The following is a 17,358-nucleotide window of genomic DNA, read 5'->3' as shown; positions in this document are numbered from 1 at the left end:
GACCACACAGATGAGTATGTACTAATTTGGACCATACAGATTAGTATGTACTAACTCAAGTGGTCTATTTGATGAGTATTCTTTTGTTTTAAAAGATACTCTTGTTTGTTTTTCTTTAACACATTCTTCACAAATATTTGCTAGTTTGGTTATTTGTGGTAGTCCTCTGACCTTTTTATTCTTACTAATTCTAGCAAGATTATAAAAGTTTAGGCGGCCCAATCTCTTATGCCATAGCCAATTCTCCTCTACTTGACTCAAAAGACAAGTATTAACCAATGAAGTTTTTTGAACTGTAGAATCAATTAGGTTATAAATATTTCTACTTGTTATTAATCCACTAGCAATAACTCTATCTCTTCCATTTTTAATATAACATCCTTTTGCATTAAAAGAAATAGAGTACCCACTATCACAAATTTGACTAACACTTAAAAGGTTATGTTTTAAACTTTCAACAAAGTATAAATCATGAATTGTTGTATCTTTATTTATAATTATTGAGCCTTTTCCTATTATATAGGCTCCTAAATTATCAACAAATCATACAAACCCTCCATCAAAATTTTCTAGGGTTTTAAATTTTCTCTTACACCCAATCATACAGTGTGAACAGCCACTATCCAATACCCATGTTGCACATTTTTGAGTGAATAGAGTTGTTTCAACAATTAAGGACTTTTTAGTTGTCTTTACTTGCTTCTAGACCTATTTTGGTCTCAAATTCAATTTACATTGACTTGTATAATGGCCATAGTGAAAACATTTAAAGCACCTAATAACTTTTCTTTTGCCTTCACTAGTGCTATTTTCACAAAAGATAGCCTTGTGCCCAAAAATATTACAATTGAAACAATAACCATTGAAAAAGATTTTGATTTCTGACTAGTAGATTGTTTAGATGAACTCTATAGAACATTCAATTTCTTATCCTTTTCCTCAAGTAAGAGTTTTTCATTTTCTATAATCAAGTTTGCTTCTTTTAAATCTTCTTGACGTTTTTGATTTTCAATTACACGATTAGAAATTAACTTCTTTAATCTTTTAAGTTCTTGCAAAGATTTCAAAAGCTCTTCTTCAAAATCTACTTCTACATCGAAACTAGATGAGGATTTAGATTCACTAGATTCAAGTTTAGGGGTATGAACTATTTCAGTCATGAATAGTCTTTCCCCTTCTTCATTAGCATCACCAGATTCTTCATTGGAATCTTCTTTTGACAAAAGACTTTTCTTTTTATAGTCCTTGAATCTTTTGTTTTGATTGCAAGGTTTCTTTTTGGAAAACTTCTCAGTTTTCTCATCACAATCTTCAAGCTTGACATTTGGACATTTTGCAGTAAAGTTTCCTAATTGACCATAGCTAAAGAATTTAGGTTTGCCTTTATATTTCTTTCTCATTCTTCTGACCAACAATTCTTCTAAAGCATCTGTTAGATCTAAATTACTCTCATCATATTTTTTAGCCTTAAAGGTTGATTCTTTTGATGAGGAACTAGCTTGATTGCTAATCCTCATTTCATATGTAGTTAGAGTTCCTTGTAACTGATGTAGGGTCATTTTTGAAAAGAAATTCTTTTCTTCCAATGTAGATATTTTAGTTTCAAATGTAGGTAATACTAACCTAATCACCTTTTAAACTACATCATGTTCTTCTATCTGTTCACCTAGACCCTTTCTAGTATTTACTACTTCATCAATTCTTAAGAAGTATGCTGTAATGGTTTCATCTTCATTTATTTTTAGATTATCAAATTGTGTTTTGAGAGTTAGCGGTTTCGATTCTTTTAATTTATCATCTCCTTGATAGATAGTTTAAAGTTTGACCTAGATTTCATTTGTTGACTTGCAATAAACAAATTTAGCAAAAAGGTATTTTGTGAGACCACAAAGAAGGGCATATCTAGCCTTCTTATCAAACTCAAATGTTAGTTTATCATTTGGATCAGTAGGGACTATTGCTGGAACAACATATTTTGTCATGAAAACATCCCATATTCTCACATCTAAAGAATATATAAAAGCTTCCATCATTACTTTCCAAAAAACATAATCATTTCCATCAAATAGTGGAGGCCTATTAAGGGAAGCTCCTTCAACCTGTGCCATAACTACCAAATAACCCCAATAAAAATTCCTAAGAGGAATCCTATGCTATGATACCACTTGTTGGAAGTGTTAGAGTTTTAAAAGGGGGGGTGAATCAGAACTATAAAAATTCAATTCAAAATACTGATTTAAATTCTTTAACCATTCATAGTTGAATATAAAATAGTACTAAAAATTTAAAAATATTCACCATGAACTAAAATACCAACTCACAAATTATAGAGACACATATTTTGTCAAGCGTGAAACCCTCAAAATTCCTTAAATAGGATTCTTCATAGGGAGAAAAACCACTCCATGAAGCTGTAATCTTTATTGAGCTTCATTTCCTTTAAAATTACCAGCGGAAACTACTCAGGGTGTTCAACCCTTTCTATCTCTTGCTATACTTACAATCTCATATACATATACACATGTATATGCTGCATCTATACATGTATACAAGCTTATAATATACCTTTTAAATACAACTTCTTTTCAAAAATTTCACAAATATATATGTGTCTCTTTCAATGCCTTTTCCACACACATCCATTTGAGATTTACAAATGATCTCTATATATAGAGATGAAATTCGAATTTGATTAGTTACATATAACCAACTGAACCAGTTAGGGTTGTTTTTAAAAAACCCCCTTTAGATTTTGTTTTTAAAAAACCCCCTTTAGATGTTGTTTTTAAAAAACCCCCTTTAGATGTTGTTTTTAAAACCAACTTCAAATAGTTAAATCTCGGATTTGCCCATGTCTCATAAACTGACAGCCATATAAGTTTATAACTATGTAAGAAATATTCTAGATTTGAAACCCTCAAGAGACAAATTTTTTTTACAGAATGCGATTTTAGGATCCAAACCCTTTTACATGCAAGTTTGATAAAACTTGTTCTTTGAAAATAGTTTCTTTATCTTTCCTTTAATACCATTTGAAGTAGATAAAATTCTTCAACAATTTTTTTTATTTTAAAAAATTGAACCCTCTTCAAATTGCCATATAATGTTTGCAGTTGAAACCATCTTTCCATACTGAAAACTGAAAGATTTCTTCATAATAGAACAACATCATTTTAAAAAGAAACTTCCATATTTCACCGAAAACGAAATTTGAAACCCTTGACTGTATTTATGAAACTTTTAAAGAATGATGCTGAATTTAAACAGTGAATTTTTTTTTTTTGTTCCAACACCCTTGTGACTGTATTTTCTTTTTCGAAGCAGTGAAAGAAGAAAAAGAATTTAACTTCTTGAAAAACCAAACTAACTGTGTTTTTTTTTCATTTCTTTAACAACCATCTAGGGTTTCCTTCTGAAAGATTTTATTTCCAAAACATTTTCCATGAAGAACTTCTTTATAAAGAATGACACCGAATTTTGAAAATAAATTTCAACCTTCGTTTTTCAAACAACTAAAACTAAAAAATTCAAATCTTTATTTCATTCAAAGAATATTTTGAATATACGGAAACAACAATGGAATGACATACCTGAAACTACCTTTGCTTTAATTACTTGAAAACCGTTATGCATTTGCCTAAAAAACCTTTATTTTATTTTGAAGAAAAACACCATTATTCAGCTCGAGCATTTACAGGAAAGAAGAAGAAATGAGTACAAGCAAGAAAAATGTCATAATATGAAAACCTATTCTTTTGTAATGCCAACAAAACAACTCTCTGCAAACCTTTCAGAAAAACCATCACAAAAAATTTCTTGATAAACTGAATTCACAGCCAAAAAATGTATCCAAAATTGATTTCCAAAAATTGTATCCATTATTGAAGCCAAACCTTTCAGACTTGTAGAGAAAAACACCAAACAATTGCAGGGTTTTTATTTTCAAAGAAAATCATAATTTAACATCATTTCAAGTCCGCCATATAAATTCAACAGTTGGCATGTCATGTAGATAAATATTTAAAACCACGTACTGACAACATCAGAGTTTACGATTTCCTTCAATATCATTGCCAGCAGTCATAATTCCTTTTAACTTTGTTTTATTTTGAATATGCCACATTTTCCTTATGTCCTATATCACATGCCAAGTTTGCCAGCACCTTTTCTCAGTTATCAAACAAACATATTTTATTTCACCACCTTTTAAAATGCATTTTGCCAATGGTCAACATTTGATTCTATTAGTTAAGTTTATTCTTTTTAATAGTAAAAGAATAGCACATTAATAGCACTAGCACACTTTCAACACAATCAACAATCCAAAGTTTTTCTCTAACCCTAGGGTCCCATGGGGGGGCTTGGGCTCTATATTTAAGGAGCTGGAGGTCCCATGATAATATTTTGTGGGGGCTAAAGCTTAATTTGGAATCTTTTCCTATTAACTAGGAGCCCTACTTTTTAGTTGAGTGGATGCAAAAGGGGGGGTGCTAGAAATAGCCCCTACTATTTAGGGAGGAATTCTGCCACTTGGCAAGAACCTACCCTTCATTTTTCCTCCAAAATGAAATCATCCTACCAAAAATTCTAAAAATAACAATTTATATTTTTAATATTTCCTTCAATTTAGGAGCTATTTTTTTAAAGCAGATTTATATGTAATGCCCATGGGACTGCTCCCCTTTTAAATGTTCCTAAGAAAGCTCAGTCGCACCTGCTCTATTTTTAAGCAAGCGGGTGCCCATGGGACCCCAGCTTAAGAAAAAGTAAAAAAGGCAGAGTTCATAGTTAAAGATGCATAGCAAAGTTCATAGTTAACATCATGTTAGGCCAGTTGTAAAATGTGTTATGAGAGTTGTTAGCAATTAGGTGAAACATTTATTACATTTATTATGAAGTCTGATTTTATAAAGCTTCTAATATTAGCCCATAGTTTGACTTTCAAAATGATTTTTGAAACTCTGCTTTGTCATTCTTAGAATTTAATGCATCCAATACGTCCTATATAAATTTGTAATGAAAAGAATATTATAGAATGATGCTGGTCAATAAATGAATAATAAAAATATATAATCAGCTTCTTGAATGGGTTTTGAATAGTCTTAGATGGTTGCTGTATGTTGTATGTTCTTTGAATACTCTGTTTTTAACAAGTGGATTTTGAGTATTCTTAGATTTGTTATAATTTCTAAATTAGATTGTGTAGAATTTTTTTGACATCAATATTCCAGATCAAAGTGCATGATCATCAAGAGGCAAGAGAACAATTATCTTATATTCTTAGATTGTTGCTTTATGTTGTTTTTACTCTTGTTATGTTCATTGTTCTATCATTTACTCTTATTTTATTACACCTATCATACACTTCTGCGGCCATTTTTTCCCAAATGAATGGTTTTGGTTCGATCTTTCCTCTTAAATGATTTTTGTCAATCAATAGACCACACTGAAAATTCGATAGCAGTTAATCATTATACAGAGTGAGCCACATGCAAATATAATAGCTATTAGATATGCAATATCATGTTTCCAAAAGCTAGAGGATCATTACCAATAGGATATGAAATGTTAATGATGTTTAGTGGTGAGAGGTACAATGATAATGTGATGGCTCCTTAAAATTTTCCTTGTAACATCATTTGGGCTAAGAAATCAATTGTGGAACAAGAGTAATGAGATGGATAAGTGCATCCATCTAACATAGTGGCAGACCAGGAAGAGGAGGGGAAGAGAATTAGACAAACTAGGTCCATCCTCCACAATGAATACCATTTCAAAACTAGCTGCTATATCAGATTCAAAATGGCAATGCATCAATCAAATGCCTATAATGAATCAAACAAAAACTGTTCAGGTAGTTGATATGCATTGCTATTATAAATTTGCTTGAATAAAGCTAATCAAGATTAAAACATTCTATCAACCCAATAAAAGGAAGTTAGCTTTTGAGTGGTCGACATGAATACGTAAACAAAGGGTCAAATTTAAAATCTTTCATTTACCATTGGAGTGCTCTAAGATTACTGTCCATCTTTATTTCTTACACCTTATCTAAGTCTTTATTGAAAATTTCATGTACCGGGTAGGACTAGAACTATGAATTTTTCAACTAATACTAGATCGGCTGTTGTAGGCCCAGCCCATCTGTTAACAAACATGTGTCTCAACCTTGCAATCTTTTCTTGAAAATTCTAGAATTAGTTTGTGGGAGTTTTCCACTTGTTTATGCATTGGAAAGTGGTTAGTGAGTTGTTAAATGAGTCTTGTCCTTAGTAGAATATAGGTTGGCTATTTTTAGAGCCTTGATGACTCATTTTGTGACTTTTATGGGGGTCTAGACTAAGAGACAAAATTGTGGACGGGATTACTATTTTTAACCTGGTTGTTTTTCCATATTGGAAATGTAAATGTCAAAAATGGGTAACATGTGGCATGGTAGTTTTGCTCATGGTTTTTGTAAAACCATAAGTGGTTTCCAGGTTGTAAAATCACTATAAAAGGAGGGCTTGGGGAGGTGTTTGTGTAATTTGAGTTTAGTTTGCAAGACTGGTGCTAGAAGGAGTCTCTCCAAGTTTGAGTTGTGGTGATGTGCTCCTGTAAGAACTTGCATTGCAAGTGTATTATAATCATCTTGGTTTGATAATACATTGTGCAAGTTTTGGAGGGTGGGGTTTTTCTCCTGGAAGGGTTTCCCCATGGTAATCACTGTGTTGTATGTTATTTGTTAATTTGATTATGTTATTATGCATTTCTTGAGATCTTTGCAATATTTACTTGAATTTGTATAATTGTCCTCTCAAAGATTAGCGTAGGAAGCGATTCTGCGCACCTTTGCTTCCTTACAAGTGGTATCAGAGCCTGGCCAATTTTGGTTTGATTTGTTGGGTACAGGGTTTTTTGAGCTAATCAAGGTTTCAGTGGGAGCTTGTGCAGAGCATTTCATTTTTTTGTGGCAAGATTAAAAGATGGCAAGCATGTCAGGGAGAATTGATGTTGAAATTTTTTTTGGCACAAACTTTGAGATGTGGAAGCTAAAGATGGAAGATCTATTGACTGATCGGGATCTATGGAATGCGATTAATGAGAACAAGCCGAGACCCACAGATCCAACATTAGCTGTACAATATGATGTGAATGATAGAAAAGCTAAAGGTCTCATGAGATTGTGTCTTGCAGACTTGATTCTGATTAATGTCCATGAAGAACCTACCACGAAGAAGCTTTGGAAAAATCTTAGTGAGATCTATTAAGAAAAATCACTTGTGAATAAGATTTTCTTGGGGAAGAAGTTGTATGCCTTGAGAATGGAAGAAGGTGGACAAATTTCTGAGCATCTGGAAAGGTTTAATATGTTGGTGACTTAGTTGACCTTAGTAGGGGTGCCAATGGATGAAGAAGAAAGGTGTCAAATCTTGTTATGTTCATTGCCAGACTCCTGGGATAGTCTTGTGATGGCTATAGGGAGCACTTCAGTTGTCTTAAAGATGGAGGACGTTGTTAGTTCTCTACTTTCTGAGGAGATGAGAAGGAAGGTCTCTCTGAATGCCAAAGAGGCTTTGAGTGTTCACGGAAGACCAAAAGAAAAAGGAAAGAATAAAAAGTAGCATGGCCATTCCAAGTCCAAAAATAAGGGGAGATCAAAATCCCCTAGTAAGTCCAAGGCAATTTTCTGGAATTGCGGCAAACCTATACACTTCTGAAAGAACTACAAAGAGGAGAAGAAAAAGAAGAAGAAGAAGAAGCAAGATTCTGATTTTGAGTCTGAGAAGGAAGATGGAGATTCTTTCATTGCAGCCTTGGCCACTCATGTAGGCAAAAATGCATGGTTAATAGATTTAGGTGCATCTTTCCACATGACTCCTAATAGGAATTGATTTAGTAAGTATGAAAATTTTGATGGTGGTAAGGTGTATTTGGGTGATAATTTAGTACTTGATATTGTTGGTCGTGGAAATATTCATGTGAAATTTTCTGATGGTAGAATTAGAAGATTTGATGGTGTCTTGCATATCCCTGGACTAGAAAGGAATTTGTTATCTGTTAGTAAGCTAATAGATGCGGGTGTGCATGTATAGTTTTCTGAAGTATGTGTAAAAATGGTGAGAGGCACTATGGTAATAGTGAGAGGAAGTAGATTGGGTACATTGTACCAACTTGATGCACGCACAATCGAGTGCAATAGTACTTCTGATAAGATTGTGAAAAAGACTACTTAGTTGGAGAAGGAGAGAGTTTCTCTTTCAATAGATGGTCATGGTTTTTGGGTACCCAAGGGTGCTTTGTCTACCAAATCAAAGTTGCCTGCAGAGAAGACTATGTTATGGCACCAGAGACTTGGCCACATAGGTGAGAAGGGCATACGGACCTTGAAAAATAAGAACCTTGTTGATGGGTTGAATGACTACAATCTTGAGTTTGATTTTTGTGAGCATTGTATCTATGGTAAACAAAAATGCATTCAGTTTTACTCGAGTTCTCAAAAGTCTTCATGTATTTTGGATCTAATTCATTCAGATGTATTTGGTCCAGTTGATGTTCCTTCTATTGGTAGATCAGTTTATTATGTTTCTTTCATTGATGATTTTAGTAGAAGAACATGGGTTTATTTCCTTAGGAGTAAAGCTGAAGTTTTCAGTTGTTTCAAAGAATTTAAAGCAATGGTTGAATTTCAGACTAGAAAGAAAATAAAATGCTTGAGAACTGATAATGGTGGTGAATTTTGCTCCAATATTTTTGACACATTTTGTAAAGATTGTGGTATTAAAAGAGAGAAGACAACTCCACAGCACAATGGAGTTGCAGAAAGAATGAACAGGACCTTGATGGAGAAGGCTAGGAGTATGCTGAGTGGTGCTGGACTAGAACAAAAGTTCTGGGTTGAAGCTATAGCCACTGCCTGCTACCTAATAAATAGGTCTCCTACATCAACTCTTGTTGATAAGACGCCAATGGAAGCGTGGTCGGGCCACAAGCCTTCACTTAGACATCTGAGAGTGTTTGGTTGTGAGGCATATGCTCATGTGCCAAAGGAGAAGCAAATAAAATTGGACAACAAAGCTATCAAATGTATCTTCATTGGATATAGTTATGGTGTGAAAGGATACAAGCTTTGGGATCCTGTTGCACAAAAGGTATTTTATTCCAAAAGTGTTATTTTTAGAGAAACTAAGTCTTCTTCTGTTACAATGCAGCCATAACAAATTAAAGAAAAGAAAGATGTGATTCAACTTCTTGCTACACCTGAGAAAGTTGAATCAAGGCCCTTAGAAAGACAAGATGTTGAAGAGAGCTCTACGAGTTCTGAATCATCAGAGGAAGAGGAAGAACCTAATCATGAACCTGAACCTCCTGAACTTGAACTAGATCTTGTTCGAAGATCTACTAGACAAAGGAAACCACTTGAAAGGTATGGGTATTCTCCTGATGATTGGAGGTGCATATTTGCATTGAATGCTAACATTGATGAACCGAGATCTGTAGAAGAGGCTCTTGGTATGAATGATTCAGAGTCCTGGAAAATAGCCATGGATGAAGAAATGGAAGCTCTTAAGAGGAATCAAACATGGGACCTTTTACCATTGCCTGAAGGACGAAAGCCTGTTGGTTGTAAATGGGTGTTCAAAAAGAAGATGGGTTCAAATGGAAGCATTGAGAAGTATAAAGCACGTTTGGTTGCAAAAGGTTACTCTCAGATTAAGGGAGTAGATTATGGTGAGATTTTTTCTCTAGTAGCCAAAATGACATCCATTAGATTTTTGCTTTCTATTGCAGCAGCTTATGACCTAGAAATCGAGCAAATGGATGTGAAAATTGCTTTCCTTCATGGAGATTTGGAGGAAGAAATTTACATGTCACAGCAAGAGCTCTATGTGGTGAAAGGTAAAAGTCATTTGGTCTGTAAATTGAAGAGATCCTTGTATGGTTTAAAATAGAGTCCTAGGATGTGGTACCAGAAGTTTGATACATATGTGTTGAGTTTGGGATTTGTGCGATCTAAATCTGATCATTGTATATATTTAAAATCTGATGGTGATGGTTTTCTGGTTATTGCCTTGTATGTCGATGACATGTTGTTTATTGGCAAAGGAAAAGGTTTGATTGCATAGTTAAAATCTCAACTCTCAATAAAGTTTGAAATGAAAGATCTTGGTGCAGCTAGGCACATTCTAGGAATGGAGATTATAAGAGATAGACAGAATAGAAAGATTTGGCTAGGCCAAAGTAAATATGTTGGTACTATTTTGAAAAGATTCAATATGCAGGATTCAAGACCATTGAGTGTTCCTGTTACTATGGGAACAAAGCTTTCTAGCTCACAGTGTCCTACATCCCCACTGGAGATGGAAGAGATGAATCAAGTACCATATCAGAGTGCTGTTGGAAGTTTGATGTATGCTATGGTTTGTACAAGACCAGACATTGCCCAAGCAGTGGGAGTACTTTCCTGTTATATGTCTAATCTAGGAAGAGCACATTGGGATGCAGTAAAAAGAGTTTTCAGATACTTGCAGGGTACCTCAGAGTACTCAATATGTTTTCATGGAACAAGAAGTGAGCATTCCTTGGATATTCGAGGCTATGTGGATTCAGACTAGGATGGTGATGTTGATAGAAGAAGATCCACCAGTGCATATGTGTTTACATTATTTGGTGGTGCAATCAGTTGGATGAGTAAGCGATAGGCTATGGTCACTTTGTCCACTACTGAGGTAGAGTATATGGCAGCTACTCATGCCTGCAAAGAAGCCATCTGGCTAAAGAGATTATGTTCATATATAGAGTTCAAACAGGGTGCAATGACAATTTATAGTGACAGCAAGAGTGCAATTTGTCTATCAAAGAACCCGACTTTTCATGCGAGGACCAAGCACATTGATTTACAATATCATTTTGTGAGAGATATGGTCAAGGATGGCAAGGTGAAGCTGGAAAAGGTAGAGACTCTGGCGAATGTTGCTAATGCATTAACTAAGCCTGTAAGCATAGACAAATTTAGATGGTGTTTAGAGTTTATGGGCCTCTTGGCCCCTAGCAAAGTCCATGATATTTTAGATCCCCTGACTCTTGCAAGGTGTTTGACAAGTGGGAGAATGTTGAGAAACATGTGTCTCAACCATGCAATCTTTTCTTCGAAAATTCCAGAATTAGTTTGTGGGAGTTTTCCACTTGTTTATGCATTGGAAAGTGGTTAGTGAGTTGTTAAATGAGTCTTTTCCTTAGTAGAATATAGGTAGGCTATTTTTAGTGCCTTGATGACTCATTTTGTGACTTTTATGGGGGTCTAGACTAAGAGACAAAATTGTGGACGGGATTACTATTTTTAACCTGGTTGTTTTTCCATATTGGAAATGTAAATGTCAAAAATGGGTAACATGTGGCATGGTAGTTTTGCTCATGGTTTTGTAAAACTATAAGTGGTTTCCAGGTTGTAAAATCACTATAAAAGGAGGGCTTGGGGAGGTGTTTGTGTAATTTGAGTTTAGTTTGCAAGACTGGTGCTAGAAGGAGTCTCTCCAAGTTCGAGTTGTGGTGATGTGCTCCTGTAAGAACTTGCATTGCAAGTGTATTGTAATCATCTTGGTTTGATAATACATTGTGCAAGTTTTGGAGTGTGGGTTTTTTCTCCTAGAAGGGTTTCCCCACGGTAATCATTGTGTTGTATGTTATTTGTTAATTTGATTATGTTATTATGCATTTCTTGAGATCTTTGCAATAGTTACTTGAATTTGCATAATCGTCCTCTCAAAGATTAGCGTAGGAAGTGATTTCGCGCACCTTTGCTTCCTTACACCATCATTGGTTTTGATATCCAACACTCTTCCCTTCTCTTTAACTTACATTAAGTGCTTGTAGCACTTGGTTTTTTGTTAGGTTGAATTTTTTTTATGGATCAGAAAGAGCTTAAATCTAAGATCTTTTATTTGGTGTTGGAGTGTTCTACCAAGTGAGGTGCTAGACATTATACAAGTCCACCTTGAATTTGAATGAGAGTTATTTCCAGTAGGCCATTTTATAGAAAGCTCAAGGATCCTGATCTTACTTAACTTCAATAAAATATTGCTTTATAGAACTTGTATTTATTATTGGGTACTCTACTGCCGAGTAGTTGGCCCTTTCAAAGGGATAGGCTAATCTCCATCTAAAATGTACTAAAGACAACAAAGTCAAACATTTTTTTTCCAAACTCTGGCAACAGTACAAGGAGCATTACCCCAATAATTGAATAGCTCCTATAGGTGAGCAACTTCGAGTGCAACTTTATTAGCTTGCACCCGAATCTGCATAATTACATTATTACAAATGCATGCCTTAGTATACATAGCAATATTAACATCCAAAAAATTGTATGTGAAAAGAACATCATTCCAATCTTTCCACAGAGAAAATTGGATCTCCGGCCTGAAGGTATGCCAAATCTGGGTGAACTTCCAAGGAAATCTACAAGAGTCACCTAGTAAAATCAAGAGAAAGACTCAGGTCTATATGGCTTGACAAAATCATGAATCTAGTGCCAATAATTCTGAGCACACTTGCAGAACAAAAAATGCAAGAAAGACTCTGGTTTCCCACAAAAGGGGCATCTAGGGTCAGGAACCAATGTGTTTGAGCCGAGGCCCAAGGGGAAGACCTTGAAAGGAACCAACCAAAATACACAATTTTGGGTTCAATTATAGCATTCCATATGGTGTCAAAGCATTTTCTCCAGTGAGAAAGGGAAGATTGAAAATGTCATCTGTGGTTTAGCGTATCCACCATGGGAAGATGAGGCGAAAGCCATCTATAACCCAAACTTGGCTTGTAATTAGAAACCACCTCCAATCAAGCCACCAAGGGAAAATAGGATGAATCTCAATTTATGTGAACAGGGATGGAAGAAAGCAGAAGGTCAAAAGTCTGTCGATCTGAATGGACAAGGTAGTACTATACTTGCATATCTTTCCAGGTCCTGAAACTCATGGTGACCTATGAAAAGAGGTCCTTAGGAGTTCTGATGCCATGTTTGAAAAAATGCAGAGCATTGTCCCCTTGATTCTTGGGGAGGGGAGTACCCTGGCAAATTGATTCAAGGAGAGGCCATTATGAAATTCATCTCCAACCCATCAAAGTCAGGACTTAATAGCCTCCCAAGCTTTCTAGATGCTCTTGATGATGAAGGAACCCTAAATGACCATGAGTTCATGCATAATAAGAAGGGTTTGGAAACCAATCGCTCCAAGCAAGCTTGTTGACAAGGAAGCTGGAAGAAATGCAATGCCGAACCATAATCTTTCAAGCTTCATCTCTTGAGAGAGCCCTAATAATCCATTTTACACAAAGAGCAAGGCCTTGTCTTCGAGTAGAAAGAAAGCCAAGACCACCAAACTCTTTTGGGAGACAACAAAAATCCCAGGCCACTCTATGAGAGCCATGGTGATCAGAATCAGAGGCCCAAAGAAAATCCCTAAACAATCTTTCTAGCTTCATGTAAGAAGCTTTGGATGAAGCCCAGCAGGAGGAGTAATACACATGAGTGGCCACAAGAATCTTAAAGAAAATAAAGATAAAGATGATCCACCACCCTTGGCTAACACTACTTTGGTAGCCTAAGGTTGCCTCATATGTTTTTTTTGATGAATAGTTTCTGATTCTGGTTGTTGTCATGTTTTTAGTCTGGTTTCGGCCATGTAAACTCTTTTGTGGGGTGATCTTCTATCCCCTGACCCATTTTTTGTGAATTGTAAACTGAGTATATTTTATTAATAGAAAAGGTCACTATTCATCAAAACTTTTTTTTTCCCAGATTTACAAAACTTAGTGATTTTTTTTCCAAATTTTCTATTGTTTTTTACTACAAACTATGCAGATCATGAAGATCAAAAGCTGAAATTTTCAGAAAAATCCATGATGTTTTCAATCTTTTGAAAATTGGTCAACTATATAGTTTGGATGGAGGATTGCCATGTCCCTATTAAAATCAGCCCATCTCTAATCCAAGTGTGACTAATTTTGAACAATAGTCTCCTTAACTTAAGGAAAACATAAAGAAACAAAAAGACAAGCTTATTTTCAACACTTTTACCATAGGCTCTAAATCTCTATTGAGTTTCCTATGAGCAATCAAGGATTTCAATTTCCAACCTCCTTTTTACTATTGGAGTACTCTAACATTGACTTATTGGCCCTTTCTTCAGATCTGATTTATTTCCAACATGCTAACCTAGTATTATAGAATGCTTGGAATGTCTAAACTAATTGAGGTCTAATATCATGTTTAGCTTTCCACAGATCAACTAGAACTCAAATCTAGAACCTTCCATTTCAGCCATAAGTGATCTACCATTGAATTATTGGCCTCCAGGGACCAGCCCACCCCTAGGACCTTGCATTTAAACCAGGATTAGTCTACCATTGAGTTATTGGTCCCTCTAGAGCCATGTCATCTTTAATCTGAATGTGATTTATCTCAAACAACATTCCTTAAATTGTATTATAGAATTTCAGGGACTCCTCATCTAATCTAACTACGATAGCATGTTAAGACTCTTTAGACCAGCAAGGGCTCACATTTGGGGTGGCTTTAACTTCACACACTAAGGGTTCACTCCTAGAGTCAAAGTTGATTTCTTTTTCGAAACTTAATTTCTTCAATAGTATGTGATGTTTAAGGTTAGCCCTCACATCTAGATCTTTCCCGTTGTAATTAGAGTGCTCTACTGTTAAGAATTTAAGATGTTAGACCTCTTTAAAACCTGCCCATTTTAATATGAAGCTAGCTTATTTCTACATTAACGAATATAAACTCCAAAAATATAGCAATATAGAAACTAACTTACCTGGATTGTTAGCTGTAAACCTAATGTCTACCCACTCACCAGTAGGAACTCCCACAATGTTTAACTTCTGAGGATCATTCAGGTTGAAGTTGGCAAGATCTCTTCGAGGATTATAGTTACCAAACCATTGTCCAACAACATAAAAATCATGCCCATGAAGGTGCAGAGGATGGTTCTCCACAGTAAGAATGCTTGTGTTCTGAAACACGATTTGCACTTTTGTTGAATTTCAAAAATTTTACTCTTCTTCAAAGCTCAAGCTTCGAAGTACTCATTGGCAGAGGTGGGTTTTGATGAGTGTAATTCAATATGAATGAAGGATTGTCTAGAAAAGCTCTAGTAAAGACCCCATCAATACTATTGTCACTTAGGTTTGCACCCTTGTCCAAGGCCTATGCGCGAGGACAACCTAGTGAAACATGGAAACAACCTCCAAGCTGTGGGACTTGAACTGTGAGGTTGAGTCTCCGGAGAAGGCCGACTTCCTCTTACTATCAGAGCGCACCTATCTACTCTTGGAGAGGAAAAGGGAGAAGGAGAGCACAAAAGAAAATCTACCTAGTCTAATCTAAGGAGGTGATGCACCAAAATAGAGTGTTCAGACTTCATTTTTGCCCATATAAGCACTACAAAACCAAGATAACATTCAAAAGACATACACACCCAGACTTATGTCAATCAATAACCACATACAGATCAGGAAACCAAACTGAATAACACAAGGAAAAGGATTCCACTTATATATTATCCAATAGGCCAAAAATAGACATAGTATGCAAGCCACAGATCTCAATAATACACCAATGAGAGGCAAGACGAATGCACATACACATTGATGGCTAAAGGAGATGATACTGAACATTATACAACTCAGAGACAAAGGGAATTTTACACTGTAGACATGTGAGCAGTAGCAGAGAAATCAAAAAAGAAGTCCTGCCTTTCAAAAACTACAAAATCTACCTTTATAGTTCAGGCATAACTAAGATCTTTTGCTGCTGAAGTGACCCTGGAGCTACCTGCCATTAAGTCCTGCGGAGGACAATCATGGAAATCTGAGGAAAATTTGATCTTTTTTGCAACAGGTTTCCTGAGAAGACTGAAAATGGTGCCATCAATGTTCTGACTGGGTAGATAGATCGATTGAGATGGTGGATTGCTCTTCCTCATTCTACATTCATTCTAGTTAGGCTGAGATTAATCATGAAGATCAAATCACACAACAAAATTGATTACCTTTGTTTCTTGGTTCATGAATCAGTAGGGTCAGTGAGGTCAAATAGCTCAACATGCTTATTGGGCCACGCGGGCCAATTGCATTCCTTCCTTCTACCATTCTGGACACCCTTTCCATGTTTGACCACCCCTAATGTTGCCTGGGTGCCATGTCGCCATTGAAAAGTCTTCAAAAATCCTGATAGCGCCATAGCGCCTAGTGGTCTTAACTTGCCAGCACCACCTTTCCACCATCTAGCCATAACATCAAAACTAACTGTCACGTTGACCACAACGACTGTACTAACTACCAACCATTAACCATCAACCCTGGTCTGCCAGTGAGACACGCATCAGCAATACGCTATGTCACTATGGTAAACGTCGCACAACTTTACCATAGTGAGATGATGCCTCCCATTGATCTGCCCTGATCTAACGATCGTGAAGACTCATCATGTTTCATGCTTGCTTTACCCTGGGCCCATCATATTTGGTGCCATCTTAGCAATCGCACCACACTCGAATGACACTTGGCAGTACCTGACTGACATACCTTGGTGCAACCTGGCCCCGCTGATCCACATGGCCGATGGGCATTATGTCGCTATGGTAAAGATCGCACAGCTTTACCATAGCGAGATGACACCTATCATTGATTTGAATCGATCTGACGGTGAGAAAGATAGATCATTCCCCTCAGTGCATCAATGAATAGGAACTGGCCATGTACCATTGTCTGACGGGTCCTACAGTTGATCTTTTCTGCTGTCGTGAACCTTGCCACCAACACTGGGACTCACCGTAGAACACCTTCCAGCCAGCTAGGTGCTATGTCACTATCGAAAAACTCGTGAGTTTTTCGATGGGGACATGGTGCCTTGCTGCCTTTTGAACTTTTTGGCCCATGAACCACAAATTCATCCAGTCGCCACAAACATTTTCTGGTGACGCAACCTGCCCACCGTGAGACCTTTTCTGTTGGGCACTATGTCGCTATGAAGACTTTCTAGCCAACACATGATAGCGGCATAGTTCTTATAGTGCTGTGGAACTTTTTTGACCCGTCAAAACATGTTGCCCCACAAGTTGGTTCCACCGGACATGTGTCCTCCGGGCACCATGTCGCTAACATAAATCTTGCACAACTTTGCCATAGCGAGACAGCGCCAATCGTAGATCTGCCTTAGATCTGACGATGGAGAACCTGCGGGCCGTAGAACCATGTTATAAGGCTTGGCATTAAAATAACATTATCTTTGGGAATTAGCTATTAGACAGGCTGGACATTTGAAATTTGAATCTTGGTGGGGCAAAAAATGATAACAAA

General features: G+C 36.2%; 1 pseudogene; it reads right to left on the bottom strand.

The window, feature by feature from the left end:
- Positions 1–5,695: 5,695 nt before the first annotated feature.
- The window catches only part of LOC149553711 (laccase-5-like), an 83,551-nt pseudogene continuing 71,888 nt past the window's right edge, over positions 5,696–17,358 (bottom strand).

This window comes from Cupressus sempervirens, chromosome 6, assembly GCF_028749045.1.
Source record: "Cupressus sempervirens isolate cs-2001-9-10 chromosome 6, ASM2874904v1, whole genome shotgun sequence".
In the NCBI taxonomy this organism is placed as follows: Eukaryota; Viridiplantae; Streptophyta; class Pinopsida; order Cupressales; family Cupressaceae; genus Cupressus; species Cupressus sempervirens.
Note: the sequence above shows the minus strand (reverse complement) of the source record. Positions and strands in the feature narration are given on the sequence as shown.